Raw genomic sequence first — 19,735 nt, 5'->3', positions numbered from 1 at the left:
GGATCTCAAGATGGGTGATGGTTTGCGAATAATATGTACTCTACGACCGATTATAAGTTGACCATATGTTGAGCGAAATGTGCGAAAAACATTTTTCACAGAACGTTGTTTTTCGTAATAAAGTTGAACGATTTGTAAACATTGTTTAGGCGTAAGTCTTTCCATAATGAAATGCCAAAAAATACTGAACAAAAATGACATGACAGCATGACACGACTCACGCGTGATCTATCAAAATAGAAAAAAGTACCTCTAAATTTTTTTTTTTAATTTTTAAGAATTTTCATTAAAACTATATCACTAAAAACACTCCATAAAAGTGGAAAGTGAAAAAGCACATTCAGAAAACTTTATTGCGCTAAAAGCATAAACCAAACGGATCATTGCGCAATCTTTAACGCTGTCATAAAGTTGGCAATTAAAATTCCAATCGTCCAAAAGGAAAATAAAGGCAATGTTGAATGAATTTAGCTGATAACAGCAACTAGCTGGTCTACGGAAGGGTATAAAAGCGCAGGGGTGCACGTGGTTATGAAGTCCTGAACTAACCATAAAAGATTTGAGTGAAAGCAGGACACTTTAAAACGCTTTGAAAGCAATAAAGCAAACCAACAACAAAAGCGCCGCACATAGGGATACACCCTCCATTCTACTGTATATACATTATAAAGCTCTTTAGAAACCAACGAAAGCTTTAATTTACTTTTATCGTTAGTTAGCCAGAAGCTTGTTGTTATTTCGCTATTGAAAATAGTTTATGCTTTTGTGTGACTGCCATTGCATAAATGGAGCCCGAAACAGATTCAAGAGCGTTTCGGCATAAAAATTTATTTTGTGAAAGCATTTTCTTTTCACTCAACGCCAGTGAATGCAAAGCTTAGCTTTCATTTCGTGTGTTGAGTTTCATTTTGTAGTTTAGGGTTTGCCTTTTTGTTGTTGTGTTCTGCGTTGCTATTTTCGTTTTTGAAGTGCATGCCAAAGCATTACAGTCGGGACAATTATTATAACTCACTGCTGAATGGTAATGGGAGCAGACCTCTTTGCTGCCTTTGTACCTTTTCATGGCTGAAGTGCGCCTGCTCTCGGTTCCCTCTGCAATGCTATGCTTGGCAATTTGGCGCTAGTTTTGACTGCGTTCGCCAGTTGCATGCCCCTATTTTATGTATGCTTTGTATTTTTATAAAATAATTTTCCTTCTACTTGCTTGTTGTAATGACATTCGTGCTATGCCGCCATATCCTGTGCGCCGCTTTTAAACATTTTCGCCCTTGCTGATGTGACTCTTGAACGCAATGCGCCCATTCCGCGGCCGCTGCTGCATTCAGCAGTGAATATAAATCTTCTGCTCGCGCACAATTTAATTATGTTGACGCTTTTTATGTATTTTAAACTTGCCACAACGCTCTGGCAGCGCTGACTTTGATAAAAGGGATATGCATAGCGGTGGATTTTTGTACAAGTGCCGCCTGCTTTTGGTTCGCCTACTGCTTATACTCTATCCTTTTCATTTTTGCAGTCCTTAACGGGAATTTTACATTTCACTTGAATTTCTTTGGCTTACTATTGGCTCACACGTAATAGTTGGAGCTTTTTTCAAAGAATGAGTGGAGGTTCTCTGTATGCAAGAAGTGAATATGTGGCATAGGGAGCAATAACTGCTAAGTGCACACATTCTCACACCCGTAGATTCTGCAGTCTACTTAAATATGCGCTCAATTATGTATTTAGACGGAAGCCTTGTGACGCTTATTGCGCGTGACAATGTTTGAATTTTAAATCTAAAATCTGACTTTCTTGTTTATACGAAGTTAGGTTTCCTCGGGTAAAAAACAGCCTTTTTTCAATACATTTTTTGTCAAATAAAAAATGAAAAATTTGGTAGTCGAAAAAGTCTTTTCGTATTTTGTCAGTAGATGTCGTTGCAGTCATAAATCTCCAGTGCTACCAATCACATTGTGTCATACCACCTTTCCAACACGAAAGTTGAAATTTTAAGCTTCCATTTAACCAAAAAAATTAAATTCGGGAGTTGAAAAACTGTTACAGCTGTTCAAAAATGTGTTAAAATAATGAAGAAATTCGCTATACTTTGAAAGATTTGTATAAAAAAGGGAAGAATGCCACGCAAGCCACTAATGAATTTTGTGAATTTTACGGAGACCATGCTGTATCAGTTCGTGTAGCACAACAATGGTTCGGTCGCTTCCGTTCTGGAAATTTCAATGAGAAAGATGCACCTCGCTTTGGTCGACCTATAGTTGAAAAAGTCGATGAAATTATGGAAAATATTGACCAAGACCGTCACGTAAACAGCCATGACATCGCCAAAGAACTCAACATTCATCATCAAACGGTTTTGAACCATTTAAAAAGGGTTGGCTACAAAAACAAGCTCGATGTTTGGGTACCACATGAATTGGCTGTGAAAAATTTAATGAACTTTATTTATTTTTATTATTACAAGTATTCTTTGCTGAAACGAAATAAAATTGAACCATTTCTGAAGCGAGGGGTAACAGGAGATGAAAAATGGATCAAATAAGACAATAATGTGTGAAAAAGATCATGGCTTAAGTGTGGTGATGATCAACAAATGGTCACAAAGCCGGGACTGACGCCTCGAAAGGTTATGCTGAGTGTTTAGTGGGATTGGAAAGTAATCATCCACTATGAGCTACTTTAACCTGGTCGAACGATTGATATTACATTTTACTGTCAACAACTGAAGAGATTGAAGCTAGCAATTAAAAAAAATGGACAGAACTAATCAACTGAAAGGGCTTCGTCTTCCATCAGGACAACGCTAGACCACACTCATCTTTGATTACTCGGCGAAAACTGGAAGAGCTTGGCTGGGAAGTTTTGATGGATCCACCATTTCGAACTACCAGTTGTCTCGGTCAATGCAGAACACCCTTAATGGAGTAAAGTTGGCTTCAAGAGAAGCCTGTGAAAATTACTTGTCGCAGTTATTCGCCGAGAAACCAGAAAAGTTTTACACTGACGGAATAATGTCTCTAGCGGAAAAATGTCAAAAAATGGTCGACCAAAATGGTGCATATCTGGTTCATTGAAGTTCAATATAAATAAAAAAAATAAGTTGAAGTTTTATTAGAAATACGAAAAGACTTTTTCGACTACCCAATATATTAATAACATGCTTTCCACAAATTAATATGTATTCATTTTTGGTGTTCTAGTTCTGAAAACCAAAATTAGTTTTTTACGCATTTCTTTGTGTGGCACATATCTTTTACGCTTCAGGTTATTGTATGGCGGCCAATAGAACACACCTGTCTGCTAGAAGGGAACGACATTTGAATATGAAAGGCTTACAAATGGATAGATGAAATACTGAAAATGCACATGTGTATGTGTGTAATAGATGGAAATCTTATATATGGGTGTGTGTGTAATTAAAAAGCATTCGTGGCATGCGGGTCACTGCATCATTTTGTATCTGGTTTCTTATACACTCCTTTCTTTCCACAATAGAAGAGACGAGTTGCTCTCTTCTACCCAGCTATACATATACACAACTACATCTACAAATATGTATACACACATTGATCTGCCTTGTGACATTTGAGGCACTAATTGCTTATTTATTCCCACATATGTATGCAGATGGCTTTACTCTATTATTCACGCGCATCTCACATCTTTCAACAAAGCTCTCAGCGCGTCTAAATATTTGATATTCCCATTACTGTTGATTAGCATATTGCTACATATTTGTTGCATTAACACCTAAAAAATACAATTAAATTAGAATATGGTGGAATGCTACTGGATTTACGTAGCTAAATAGAATAAATAATAAAAAAAAAAAAAGAAAAAAAAATTAAAATAAAAAGAAAATAAAAAAATTAAAAAATATTAAGAAAAAACTTAAAAAAAAAAATAATAAGAAAAAAATTCAAATATATTAAAAAAAAATTAAAAAAAGTAAAAAAAAAATTTAAATAAGAAGACGAAAAAAGTAAGAACTTGCAACACGGTGAAAAAAAGTGTATAAACAAGTAAGCATATACTTACAAAGTAGTCCCCCTCAAACCAACTTTGTTGTCATTTTTTAAGTCAACACGCATACATATGCAAATAACCGTACATTCCAAAGCCAAAGTGGAGGATGTTTGTTGGTAAATAACACTTAGAGCGAGTGTTTGGACAGCCAGCGGTCAAATTTGTCTGGTGACAAATGCTAATATATGGCCATAGTGGTGTATATAAATACAAACACATTCACAAATGTGTATGTATATGCGTGTTTGTGAACTTATGCATAACAACAACAAATCGAAGTTAACATTCTTCTACAACAACGCTTCGTGTAACACAGCAGTCAGCCATAAATGACAAAATCATTTGTTAAAATTTGTCAAAGAGTCAAAATTTACATACACAAATATACTTTACATATACTTATATTTTTGTAAGTATCTCCATACACATTTTTTCCAGACGCATTTCGAAGCTTCAAAAAATTAAAATTAAATTACAGCTCAAAGAAAATTGATATGTACAGGTGCGCGTCAACTCTGATAGGCTCTACGCAAGTATGTTTGTGCGTTGAGCTCTTAGCATGTGTGTTCGTGTATTTATATTGAACGTGTTCGTCATATTAAATATGCATAACATAACAGCCAAAGTTAATTCTTTCGCTCAATTTGAGTTTGAGTTTTTTTGGTGCTGACACGGTAAATAGTGTGACTGAGAAAATACTAGACATTTGGGGAGTAACAATAAATAAATATTTATAACATACATACATATATGGAAGATCTTAAATACATATGTAGGTCTTTGCTAGAAAAAAATCGTTGAAATTTTGGTGGTTACTTTTGTTTTTAGACTTAAGGCTGATCATAATGAATATATATGAAAAATATTCGACTGTAGCACTTCTTCCATAATTATTTTTAGTGGTATTATTTCTGAGTATCACAGCGATTTTCTGGTTTAAATCTCTTAATTTCCCTTCTTAAGTTCCCCAATCAACGATAGACCCTTCATTAGTAGGTACTTGTTAAAAATGATGGATAAGTAAAAAACCTCTAACCTAACTTATCTGTTACATTACAATAATCAGACTTAAGCATCATTTCTCGAAGAATGAACAATTTTGGAAAAAATATACTTCTTCCTTTTATAAATTCTTTTTTGATTATTATTTATTTTTACGATTCTGCTTAATTTATTTACTATACAAAAAGAGTTCTTCACTTCCGTAAATGAAGGTTAGGTAATCTGGTGGTCTGAAATATCTCTTAAAAAGAATTAATTGGGCCAGAAACTGCAAAATACATACTGAAGAACATATCATAAACATTGAAAATGTCATTTAGGAAGTCGAGTATGCGAGTAGTTCAGTGTAGATGAGCTGTTTCCTCCCTTCGAAGTATGTTGTGTGGTTTGTGCTCGTAAGAAAGGAAGAAGAAGAATCCCGTTTTGAAATAGTTTACTCATATTCCTGTTTCTTAAGATAGTTTCCGGTTTTATAAAATATTATCTGAGAAAGAACAGCTTATGCAGTTTGAGTTTAGGGTTCCCTTGATTCAAAATCGTGTGGACTGCAAAGGGTTAAAATTGGTAATCATCCACCCACAAAACCGAATATTAAGGAATCGAATAAAAAAGGATATCAATATAATATCCACCTTTAGGAGCAAAAATAAGCTGGTTATGATAGTCTGAATATTACAGAAGAAGGGGAAAATATAAAGAGCAGATTGGAGAGCAAAATATGTAAGTATGCTCAGAAGTCAAAAAATGTGATTTGAAGGTAGAGAGAACCAGTGGTGCTGAAGATATCCAAATTTCAGCAAAAATATCTACAAATAGCTATAAAGTCGAGCCAAGTCAGTCTTGAAAGAACCTGCTTCAGTACTAACTCATGGCATTGAAGTAGAACCATACAAATCTAAATGGTTTAAAAAACATAAAATTAGCATAAAATCACTTCCATTCATACCTCTTTTAAGGGGTTGTCATCCACTATCTCTCATCACCTCTCATAACAGAGTATTCCAAACAAACATAACCTAAAATACTAATACCCAACAAAATTATGACAACTAGAAGTACACTCAAAAAGATAAACAAACACAAATCACATGAATAATAATGATCCAGAGCAAGCAAAGTATGCAAATAAACATAGAAGATAAAGAAGAAAAATTGAGAAGCGAAGGGATAAAAAGGCAAATAATAATAATAAACCATCTGCATGCGAATTTGACATGTCACATGTGACATATGATGTCATGTCAATACGGCTTATTGACAGGCGAATTGTAATAACATGACAACAACAATAACGAAAACATATTATTACTTTTATGAAAGGAATGCTATGATATAAATGACAGCAATACAGAATGAAAATCAAAATGAAAATAAACAGAAGAAACCCTAACAAAAGCAGAAAAGTAAATAAATAATAAACATAAAGGCCTAGAGAATATGAGAGCGAAATTGAATGTGGAAAATATTTTATATCTATTTAAAATACCGTTGTAATGCATGCCAGCGCATAATAAACAAGTTTAGAAGTGAGTACACCACCTGTGATGGCGACACCAACGAGCTGCGCTTTGACAAGTGAGGGGTCATAAATTTATATAACTGTAAATTATTATGTATGCAATGGTTTAACAATATATATATATATATTTAACATAAATAACTGTGCTGTTAGATGGCAGGGTTTCATAGAATGTCTCAAAACTGTTTAGAATAGCACCATTTTAGGTTTAACGTGTTGCCACCGTAATCAAACTTAATGTACTCAAGAATTTTTTATTAAGAGCGAATCCAAAATAGTACAATTTTGTATCTTAAAATTACACCAATTTTTAAAATTTGTTTAAGTGTGGCAACCCTATCAAAAAAAATTAAGAAGGAAACCAAAGTAATATTATTTTGTTTCTTAAAAATAAATGATTTGCGAAATTTTTTTTATTAGAAGGGTTGCCACCCATTTTCATTACTAATAAGCAAAGAAGAGATCGTTGAAAGACAAAAGCATTCTGACTTGTGTCATTAAATAATTTAAAAAAAAAATTATTGGGAGTAATATTTTTTATAGGGTTGCCACCTTAACGTTATATTGTCGAAACAAAACTTAATAAGAAAACTCTTTTACAAAAGAAGAGCTCGTTAGAAATAAAAGCATTTTGACTTGTGTAATCAAATAATTAATAAAAAAATATTGCGCGCAATACTTTGTTTAGGGTTGCCAACTTAAAAATTACAGTCAAAGATACAAAAATATAATATAACTTTATATTTGTCGAAACAAAAATTAATAAAAAATATTTTGTTTTACAAAAAAATTATCAAACAGAGTTGCCACCGTAATTTAATCATTTAAGCAACATTTATATTTTTACATACAATTTAAGCAATTTAAACTCACATGCAATTTTTTAGCATGATAATTTTGTTTTAAATAACAGCACATAAGTAAGTTGCATGCACCATCCACTTCAAGTGGCACCAACATTATAGCCATCACATGCGAAAGCAATGACAGCTAATAATACTACGTGCAACACAAAAGAGAAGCTCAAGAAATGAAGTGCCTCCACAGATGAATTCCGATGGACTCTGACAATTCTATGCGCCAGAGATGATCAATGCATGCCACACAAGCGCACATGTTGCAACAAACACGCATAACAGCAAAAGATATGAACAAGTGTGGCATGAGTATAAAAATGCTGAATGGCCACTTTGTGATTGTTGCATGTACCGTGAGCGACTGCCACTGGGAGTAGTTGTTGTTGCTGTTGCTGTTACAGCGTAGCACAGCAACCGTTGTTTTTGTCAATGACTACGGTATTTCTGTACTTCCATTTTATTATGCAATGTATTTTAGTTGTATGCATTTTTCTCCGCAGCTTTCACTGCTGCGTTGACTTTCAAGTGCACTTGAAGCGATGTTGCATGCAGCAACAGCAACATCAGCTTAGTTACAGTTTACTTTTATGTATACACGAGTACTTGCACGCGTATGCTCGTACTTTGGGGAATACAACACGCTGCTTGTGCGTACTTTTCATGTTATTCGCTTTGGCTGCTGCATGTTGCATGCCACACACAAATGCCACAGTCGACAGTAGCAATTTACAAATAAATACAAAGTGCGGGCGCTGATTGCTGGCTTTCAAGTTGCAACTGTTCGTCTGCATTTGTCTATCTGTCGACATGTCTGCTGCCGCAGCTGCCGCCTCTGCTGCTCTCTGGTTATTCATTCGGGGCCGCCACATGCGTAGGTGTGTGGGGACGTGTGCGCGTAATAAAAGTAAAATGAAAACGGCACTCAACGTGGCAGTAAATTTAATTAAAAGTGCACCGCTTTTGCGCTTTTTCTATAGAGTTCTTGAAAAGACCTTGAAAATTTATACGCTTCGAGGCAATTACACTTCTCCCACATTCATTTATATTAACTGCCACAGCGTAAGTTTGTGTAATGAGTAGCAAACCAACTTGTTATTATGCGGGTGAAGTGCTCAGCGTTAAAAAAAGTAAAGCTCTACAAAAATATTTGCATTTAGTTGCTAATTGAAATGGTTGGCAGGGTTGTATTTCGGTGGTATTTGATGTCTGACGGTACGCAAAGTAAAACTGCAAATTGGAGCGGAGTAAAAGGAATAAATATTTTAAATTTAAATTAGTAGAAAACGAACAAAGTAGTTAAATGGTGCTTAGTCATTCCCACCAAATGATTTTTTTAAAGAATCTCTGTCTGATGACTTCTTTTATTTTACAAAGATCGAAATTGAAATGATTTAGCTGGTTAATCCTTTTTCTCTTTTAATAAACATTTATACGTTTGTATTGAAGTAAACTGTGTTATTTTCATGTCACACGAAAAGTAAAATATACCCCAAAATGTAGCTGAAAAACCTTGCCTACATTTCAGCGCCAAAAAAAAAATGAAAAGCGCTTAACATACATGAAATTCGATAACAAATTTCAGCACAGTCTTTACGCTTACTAATCACATAATAACTTTACCTCTATAAGACATATTTTCCTTTAAATACATAAGTTTGAGCATAATTTTTGCATTTAAATTAAAGTGTTTAAGTCTGTTGCCTACATTTCGGAGCGAAGAAAAGTATTAGTTTCTTGTTACTGCTATATTATTTATTCACACCTTGGTTAAATGGGCTTAGAAAGTTAGTATAATGGAGGAATTGGAAGAGGATATTATCTACCATATGTACGAGGTGTGTTCAGATTATAACTGGAAATTTAAAATTTCGCGCCTTTGGAGAGTCTAATTATCAAAATTTGTATTTGTTTTGTTGATTTTTTTTTATGCGGATATACTTTAGAGTGGGTTGATTTACAGGGAGCCAAAATACGGAAACTTGAAAACTCGCGTGTTCTACTGATCCGTCCGTTGTAATGACCCGCTCGCGTCATTGATCATTCATAGTCTCTTGGCTGAAGGGGTTGATTTACAAGGAGCCACAAAAATGGAAAAATCTCCTGCGCTGGAATTGATACGTCTGTTCTACTGGTCATTCTTAACAACATTATCCAAGAGAGAGTGAGATAAAAAAACAGGAAAATCGTGATTTCGGGAAATATTCTACTGAACCGTCCGTTCTACTGATCTTTTTGAACAAATTTGTCTAAGAGACTATGGGTCTAAAACCAGTTTCGAGCCAACGGTTTTTAAAGCAAAATTTTCTGAGGATCATAAAAATTTTGTCCGTTAGTTTTTGAGATAACCGACTGAAATTTAATACCCCGGTGTATTTTGATAATCTATTGATCATATGTCGAAATGGGATAACTATATACTATAGTATATCACATATTTTCCATATAACAGTTTATTTATATTTTTTAAAGTTTGCTCACACTTCGTTGCTTGTTCGTGAATTCTCGGTAAAAAAAAATACTGTAACGATGTACCAGCTTCCATATTCGTCAGACGAGGCTTCGTATGACTTTGTACTTTTTCAAAAAATAAAGAGATACTTAAAGAGCCGAAGTTTTACGAAGTAGATGCAAATCGTTGAAAGAGTTAATGGTTATCCTAAAAAAAGGGTTTTGAGAAGTGTTTCCATGAAAAGAAGAGCGTTGGCATAAGTATAAAATTTGGAATGGGGACTATTTCGAAAGTGACAACATTAATGTGGACGAATGAACAAATATTTTTTCAAAAATCGAAAATTCGCGTTATTTTTTTAACACACTTCGTATATTATAGTTACAGTGAATGCAAGTAAGAATTGAAAATGATACGGTCATAAAGCGTAGGGCGTTACTAGGACGAGCTTTGTCCTCTGTTAGCTTGCATTATAACTCATCTCGATCTTGTTCGGGTCCTTATATCTTTTATTGGCGTCAATAGGCTCCACACGCATTCTGAGTCGAACCTTATAGCTATTTTGAGGCTCTTTACTTTCTTACAGCAATTTGATAATCTTATTAAAATGTCTCTAATAAAGAGTTCTGACATAAGGTTCTGTAGAAGAAGATCTTTCCGATATTGCACAAGTCAGACTGTTCGCTTTAACACCCTCTATCCTCCACACTTACCGAAAAAGCTTAAATTCTGTAAAGCAAAAGCTCTGATCCATTAAGAGTACAACTTTGTGCCTTTTTAGTATCAAAGTTATAGAAAAATATTTCGTTCAGAATGCTTGGACGTTGCACGTAGAACACTTTTTCTATATTTTTAGTCAACCAGATTCTTCGTTGTGTTTTTAGGTTTTTATTTTTCTACACTGGACTATTCAGAACTACTTTGCGGTATATGAATTCTCTTAGATTTTTCGACATTTGAAGGTGAAAACTTTATTATAATTGTCCACAAATACGTTACGAATCTTTTAAGCCCGCAAGTAAATAGTATGTTTCAGAGATAGATTTTTCTTAAGGGCCATGAAAGAGTGAAATTTATACAGAAAAGACAAGCCCGACTCTGAATTGATGACTATTGGCAGTACCACTATCGGTTTGTTCAACCATGGTAAAAATTAGTACGACGTCAAGAATATTTTAAAATTTTCAACGAAGCTAGAATTCATACCCTACCTATAAACAACGTAATTAACACAATGAATCTCCCGAAAAATTACATTACCGTAAATAAATTAATTAAATACAAATTAAAACTTTACTATAAACAAATATCCGAAAACATATTCATTAACGCACAACAAGTAAAACCAACATTTGCAGCGGAAGATAAGCCAAAACAAATCGAGGAGTTCAACGCGTCCTAAACAAACAACGAGCACGACGGTGTCACGTTTTTCGGCATCCCGATACGTGAACCTTTAAATTAGAGTGTTGGGCACACAACGGGAGGTCAACGGGAAGTCTTCTGACAAAACTGCGAGCAACGCAAAAGCAAAGAAACGAACAACAAGTACACGTACTTGCAACACCGGATGCATTTATAAAATCAACAACAGCATCCTCCTACTCACCGAACTGAAGTGTGTGTTTAGTTGACATTGTTGTTTTAACTAAATTCTTGCTGTTGTTGCGCTTGCCGTTAACATCCCATGACAATGAACGAATGCTGACGACACTTACACTTAATGCGTGTCGCCAGTTGCTCCACTTTCTTGCACCGGGCACAAAGCGACACTTAAGTGAGCACGCAGACGGACGAAGGAATAAAACGACGGACGAACGGAGGAACCCAGAGACGGCGAAGGAACGTACAGACCAGCCAACGGGCGAACGAGCAAACTAACGGACGGACGGACGAATGAACGAACCGACGATTGAACAGAGGAACCCAGAGACGGACGAAGGAACGCACAGACCAGCCAGTGGACGAGTGTTTGTACCCACAGGCGGCTGTGTCAGTGTTGGTTAAATTGGAGGCCAAGAATATAATTGCGGTGGCGTTGAGGCAAAGAGGAGCCAGCGTGTAGGGACAACCTTTGTTTTTGGAAATGTAAGAAATTAAAACCGAAGACGCAAAGGAAATGCGAAACTGTAAATTTGTAATGTGCGGAGGATGGCGAGCTAAAATGCTGGTAAACAAAGAAAGTTGTTGAGGTCGTGTTTATGCGACTCCTGAAGTGGCAAAGTGTGTTTTCCGTCACCGCTAAGAACCTGTGGCGGCGCGTTGACAGCTGTTGCATGAAGAGTTTTGTTTGTAGTTCCATGTCAACTGCACAAAGAAGCGCAGAGTGGTGCGTACTGTTAGTTTGCCGAACGTGAAGAAGTGAAAGCACGACGCAGGATGTGGAAACAAAGCGAGCCTTTATCTAATGGCCGCCTTTTCAGAAATGCTGCGACCGCAGTTCCTTTCATTTAACTGCGTTGCGATAAATAGTTGTTGCGCGAAAGGAGGTTTGCTTTGGACGGAGGCGAAAAATAGCACAAGTGGGCAATGTGTGGCATGCCAAAGCGCGCGTAGCACCTTTCGGAACCAACTAACTGCATATATGTATATGTGGCACAATCAGTTTTCATGTTGGCACTGACACAATAAGCCAGCTATTTGCTTCAGCGTGCTTTGTTGTAGACAGCAAAGTGGTCTATGATAGCTGAATAAAGTTTGAATTCAACCGAATCACGAAAACTATGCACAAAGCTTGCCACAAAGGTGAGATTGCTGTTAAAAGTGCGTTATGTTTCTGAATATGGCAGCAAAGCGCTCGATTCCATTGAAACCACTTGTGAGCCACCAATATTTCTGTTATATGACGGTGTGGTACGCCTAAAATGCTATTAAGCTGCAGTTTTCATTATTTACCTAAGGCTAAGCACGTAGTGGCTTTAGAGGCGGCGAAGTATTTGAACAATGTTTGAAATATCGATCCAAAATTTTGCACACGTTCTCTTCTCTCCAAGACGCTGCCCGTACGTCGGAATCGTCGATATCACACCATTTTAGCATATAGCTGCCATACAAACTGATCGTTCAAAATGAAGTCTTTATATGGAAATCCTCTTTAGTTGACATGATATCTTCACGAAATTTGGCACATATTATTGTGTAGAGTAGCGCTATAAGCTTCCTAAATATTATTCAAATCGGATCACTATAGCATACAGCTTTTCTATAAACTGACTGATTAAAGTCATGTCCTTGTATAAAAAACTTTTTTATTTTCCAAAATATCTTTACGAAATTTACCAAAAATTAGTATCCTAAGAAAAAGTTCAAATAGGACCACTTTCACATATACCTACCATGTAAACTAACCAATTAAAGGCTTATATAGGAAATATTTTTTTCGACAAAACTTCTTCATTAAATTTGTCAAAAACTATTGCACAAGATCTCCGAAGAAATCGGTCAGATCAGACAACTATATCGTATGTCTGTCATACAAACTACTTGGTCAATTTTATTAAGCCTCAATATAGTCGAAGCTAACGGTTTTTCTTGGTTTTGTTTTATTTTGATCTCTCTTTTCTTTCTATCACTCCCTCTCTCTCTCTCTCTCTCTCTCTCTCTATCTCACTATTTCTCTGTCTTGATTTTTACTCATTAACTTTGTGCCTATAGCCTAAGTTAAGAATTTTGGTTCTCCATAATTACCTTCATATACATATTTTGTTTTGCGTTTGCCTTAATATTTGTTTAGGCACGCATATTCGACATAATCAGCATCAGCAACAGGATACACGCACAATTTGTAAAGAATATAACTAGCGAAGAAGAAAATAGACAATAACAACAAGCAAGCTTAGTGTGGCATATCCAGTTGGCTTCCGAAATTATTACCCACAGGATATGCAAACGGAAAGGACGCAGGAAATTTACGGAAATTTCGCGCTCAAGCACCGAGTACGCACTTCGAAGTCATTCAAGCGTTCAGCCATTTATCTGTTCATCCGCTGGCGCGCAGGAAATTGAAATGTAAATTCAAATCGCAGGAAATACGAATTTACATACATATAAACAATGCGTGTGCTACAAGGTGTACAGAACTAGAGAGGTAGAAAGAGAGAGAGAGAGAGAGAGAGCGGCAGTTATTAATGCACACCCCTCCTTCGGCTCACGCAACGAGCCAACTTAATTGAAACATTTGACGGCTTAATTCCGTTAGCGGATGTAGCTATATTCACACAACGCCCACACCTCGGCACTCACTTTTGCAACAGCAAAGAAAAAGGAAAATTGATGAAAGTGGCAAAAGTGTCACAAACAAAACTTTTTCAATTTAATACTCTCGCCATGTAACTGTTTAAACGATAAGCGGCGGCGGTGTGAGAGCCGCATTTAACCAACAATGAAGAGGGTGTTGTTACAACAGCAAAAATTCGAGTTTAGAAATTTTGCAAAATTTAAATCAAATGCAAAAGAACAACTGAAGAAATGCCTGCCACTTCGCTACAAGCGTCGGCGAAGAAGTGTCTGCAAGCAATCTGGGAAGAAGACTATGAGAAAAAGTTCACAACACAGTCTACATATTCCAACTAAATGTACTTGTATGCATTTGAAACTTTTGTACACGCTTATTTAAAAAGTTCTTTGCCACTTTTCGACTGCCTTTTTCATGTTGCTGACAGGCATTCTGTGGGCTGGGGGCGTTTTGGACAACCCACTGTGTGGCGAACCTGAATTCTCACACATATTATGAATGCGTATCGAGCATGTGTTGTTTTTATGTGTATACTTGGGACACAAGTAGTGTCGAAGAAACTTGTTAACCCGCATCAAACGCACTTTTTCGCACTTCTCTGCTGTGACTTAGGTGAAGAATGATGCACTGGAAAAAATTATGAAGATATATGTTAAAAGTGGTAGAAGTTTAGTAAAGTTTCGAAAATTTTAATCAAATCTTTTTACAACTTAGAGGAGGCACTTGTTCAGAAAAGATAGATATACTGAGAGATATATGTATATGTTGAAATAAGAAAACGGTTTTTTCGACTGACCATTGCGATATTTAGGAAACAATATTCATAACATCTCATACTTTTTTTGTACTCCTGCAGCTACATTATTTTGAATTGATACAAAAAGTGTGTGAAAGCTCTTTAATCCTCTTGTTTTTAAATATTCTACTTTTCATTTTCTAATTAAGTTCAATTTATTTTATATAGATTCTCATCAAAAAAATTATTTTTTTTCAAAATGAAACTTTCACTTGTGAAAGCTCACAAATTCATCGATTTTTTTATTTACTTAGTTAAGTTTTATATATTTTTTATAGACTCTAATCAAAAAAATGTATTTTCAAAATGAAACTTTCACTTATGAAAGTTTAAATTTTTTTTATTTTTTTTTATTTTTGGCTCTCCAAAAACTTTTTAAACTTTGCAAAGGTGTAAAATTGCAAAATGAAACTTTCATTTGTGGTAACACTAAAAGTTTTCGATTTATAAATAATAGTGAAAGCTCCAAATTTTATATTTCTCTCCAATTTTTAGATATGTTCTGAAAGTTAAGTTTTAATAAACAGTGAAAATTTTGCGAAAACTTGGGTAGGTTTTCAATTGTAGAAGCTACAAAATAACTAGATTTCACTTTATTTCGAAATGAAGTGAAAGCTCACAAATTTATAAATTCAAAATGATTAGTGAGTTTTTGCAGTTAGCAGTTAGTCTATATATACTGACACATAATTAAAATGAAAGCTTTTACTTGCGAAAGCTCCGAAATAATTCGTTGTGCCATTGTGAAAGCTTTCCAATTTTAAAATTTGTTTTCAAAGTCAAGTTTTAATAGGTGGTGCAAAATTTTGTAGAAATATATACTAAAGAGAGTCTTCATTTGTAAAAGCTCCGAGCGCATAAATACTTAGATTTATTATGAATATTTCGTTATTGTAGATAGAATATTAGTTTGCATATACGAATATATAATCATAACGAAAATGAAAGCTTTCACTTGTGAAAGCTCTGAAATAATTAGATTTGTCCTGACAAACCTGTAGACAAGTTATAATCACAATACCACGACTTCTTTTCGCACAGTGCTTGCTTGTAAACTTTAATACAAATCACCGCATTAAATCAATTTCAGAGTTGTGCATACATATACATACACATTCATATATGTAGGAGTTAAAAAAAAAATAAAATAATATCTTTAAGAACATTGTTTAACACACTCGATGGAGACCTTTTATTTTCTGCAAAAAGTTGTGAAAGAGCAACGCAAATCTGCGCTTGAGTGCACAGACACAACACAAATTCAGCTAAACAAATACAGACATATGTACGTATGTACATAAATATTTGAGACTCTGCACACAAAAACTCTATTGTGTGAGCGAGGGTCTTCACCACAGCGCCAGCGCCAGTCTGCGGGCTTCTTCTGCATGCGTGAAATAGGTCGCTGTAAGTTCAACGCCGCAGGATATGCGCTCCAAGTATAAATATGACCATACACACACACAAACACCCATACATGTATGTTTACACTGTCACATGGGGAACACAATAGTGCTGGCCCTGTACCGTAGCGAAGAATACAAATACAACAATAAAAGAACACAAGTCCACAGTAAAGAAGATTTTTCGCTTGAAATGCTCAAAAGCTCTGAATATGAATGTTACAATTTTATTTGAGTTATTATTGTTATTTGTTTTTGGTGGCACACATTCTACTTGCCAGTCTGTAAATACACACACACGCACACATACACATACACGCATGTGTGCATAATTCCACGCAGTTCATGCATTGTTGAGGCGTTGTCGCAGGACCCACTGGCCTCTTTCACGCTCCATATGTCCACGGTAGCGCCGGCATTATGTGCGCTTAGTCCTTCACCGTTATTATGGCTACACTTCACACACACGCACATATGTATATGTGAGCAAGTGTGCATTTGTTTAATTTTTCTGGCTCAAAAACTCATTTTTGCTTTCTCGTTCACTTTTTCTATTTCGTACTTTGAATGGCATTTTTACCGTTAGTTGGAGCGTAAGCTGCTTGCTGTGTGGAAAATCGTTAAAACGTAAGCGCATCATTGAAAAAATGACAGTACATAAATAAAAGCTGCACACTGAAGGGCGCGCCTTGAGTGTACTACTGCCCAGATGAGGCGGGATGTATTTGCAACGGTACTTTTGTGGATGTATGAAATGAGTATATGTGTTGTTAAGACTGTGCAGCTTTGCTTAAATTGCTTCTGTGTGCTCTTGCAAATTTTATGCTTCAAAAACCATATTTTTTATTTGTCATTCTTTCGTTGGTTAAAGCATATTTTTGGGCGTTAAAAATGATTTCAATAAATTTCGTTGGTATTAAGAGTTGTGTTCATATGAAAAATTATATAAAAATCTATCGAAATATATGTGTACATATATATTTTGAGCGCTTCATTTACTGCGTGATGAGGTATACACAATAAAGACGGAGAAGGTCTGAGAAGATTTGTATTTCTATATCTAAGGTGGTATATTCGACCGGGTACTTTAAAATTTGAACATTTAACCATCTGCAAGTCTATTACTCAATATTATTCAAAGTATTGCTCTATCAAAAATTTCCTCTCAAATGAACTACGCCGGCAGCCAAGACTAAGTCAACTTTTGATACCCTTTTCTGAAATGGGTCATATTTCAGTGAGGGCATTCTGCATCGTTCAGAACAAATGTTGGTCAAAAGGGTTAAGATATGTAAATACCACGTGCTTCCAGGTTCTTCTCCACCTGATCTGTGCAACGGAGGGAAGGTCCTCCTCTTCCCCTGCTTCAATCGAATCCTTTCAAAACTGGAGTATGCTCACCTATCCGCACAACATGACTTAGCCAGCAGAGCCGCTGACTCTTGATTCGTTGAATTATGTCAAGGTCGCCGTATATCCCGTACAGCTCATAATTCCTTCGTCTGCAGTATTTGCCATTGCCAGTGCGTAAAAGACAATAAATCTTGCGAAAACTTTTCTTTCGAACGACCAAAAGGCGTACTCATAAGATAATGCCATTGATCATGCCTCAGCACCAAATAGTAGGAATGATGAGAGACTTCTAAAGCGTGGAACTTTACTTTTCAATTGCGTACTCAGTCCAAAGTAGCACCGGTTGGCATAAGTGATTCTGCGTTGGATTTCAGTGCTCATATTGCTGTTGGTGCTGGTTCAGAATAGATGAAATTACTTACGACTTCAAGTTATGCCGGTCAGCAGTGATTTGTAAGCCGAGTCGCGAATGCGATGACACTTTGTTTGATGACAGGAGATATTCGTATTTTTCTCGTTTTCAACCAGACCCATACCTAACCCACTAAGAAGGCTTATCCCATGGTTTTTGGCGGAGATTATGAGATCTCTTTTAAGTGGATTGGGAAGATCAGATTTAGGTAGCGGCAGAAGTCTACCGAGTTGACAGTCCTTGGCTGGATAAAAAATCCGTGTAAGTTCCAATTACGTAGACCCGACTGTCGTGGGAACGGACTTAGGTTTTAATCGTCGGACATCGACTCCTGCCGCTTTATTGTTCTTTAGACAAATAATTATTATTAGTATCTCTTCATAGTCGTTCAACAGAATATCTGTTCCTTCGTCATGGATTGAGGAATCGGGTTTGCCATCTCCTGATGTTACACTTTCACTACCGTTCACCAGGCTGGAGAAGTGTTACCTCCATACATTCAGTATGCTTAGGATAGTGGTACCTGTATCACTTATTTGGATTGTAAAAGAGTGTGCTCTGGCCTTCAAATTGTCCTTTAGTCGCCGCATCTTTTCGTAGACTTTTCGACCATTAACCTTGTCTGCTGCTTCTCTGGCTCCTCATATTCACGCATTTCGGTGTCTTTCTTATTTGTCTTCTTTGGTCTTCCTTCTCAGTTACGCCGCTCGTATTGTGGTCGTTCGTAACAATTTGAGGTAAGTAGTCCGCTCTCTTTCCAGTTCAGTTCTCATCGCACCAGCTGTTCTTTTAAACCATGTTCATACTTATTAAAACTTGATATATATTACCTGCATACTGGTCCATGTTTAGATATTGGCTACGCGCAGTCTAATTTACGTGATTTACAAACACGTTTTTTCATAATAAAATTTCTGATGAACTACTATATATCTAAACCCTTTACTTTTCAGATTTCGCATACTCACTCATTTAGAAATATATTTTCAGCAATTCACTGTATAAAACATGATTAACAATGCAACTAAATATACCAATTAACTCATAAAATTCAAAAAAATAAACCATTACACTAAGTGCACTTGAATAATTTATTTCATTGTAAGCCTACTTTTGTGCGCTGCCAACATTTATTTATATTCTAAAAGTATCAAGCATGCAGTGCTCCAAAAATCATTACGTTTTCAAACAATTATGCGAACTCTTCAACTACTTTATGCTAACAAATTAACAACTGCGCTTTAAACTTTGAAACTTTTCATAAATAAATAAAATAAATGAAGTATGCTTTAATTGCAACCTCCGCCTGCAAGTATGCTACAATTACTTACATATAAATATTTTTGATAGACAAAATAATTTTAATAGCACAAAAAGCATATTTATGCTTAATTCATGCCACATCATCGGATATACACCACCTGCCAACCATTATAATTAGTTCTAGCGCCGACTAATGGTTAGTTAATTTAGAGTAGCGCGCATATTATCGCTATCCAATGCGGTTAATGAGGTGGAAAGTGCGGTCAAAAGCGAAATGTGTAATTTAATGATTTTCAGCGCAAGCCTTATTAGAAAGATTATTAATTTCTGCTTTCTTCATAAAATCACTGTTGTCCCTTTTGCCCTTTACTAGCTTGTTTTTGCCCTATAACATTTTGTTTTTGCTTCTGTTTCGACATGC

The sequence above is a fragment of the Bactrocera neohumeralis genome, chromosome 4, assembly GCF_024586455.1.
Source record: "Bactrocera neohumeralis isolate Rockhampton chromosome 4, APGP_CSIRO_Bneo_wtdbg2-racon-allhic-juicebox.fasta_v2, whole genome shotgun sequence".
Classification (NCBI taxonomy): Eukaryota; Metazoa; Arthropoda; class Insecta; order Diptera; family Tephritidae; genus Bactrocera; species Bactrocera neohumeralis.
The sequence above is the reverse complement of the archived record's forward strand: the minus strand, read 5'-3'. Positions refer to the sequence as shown.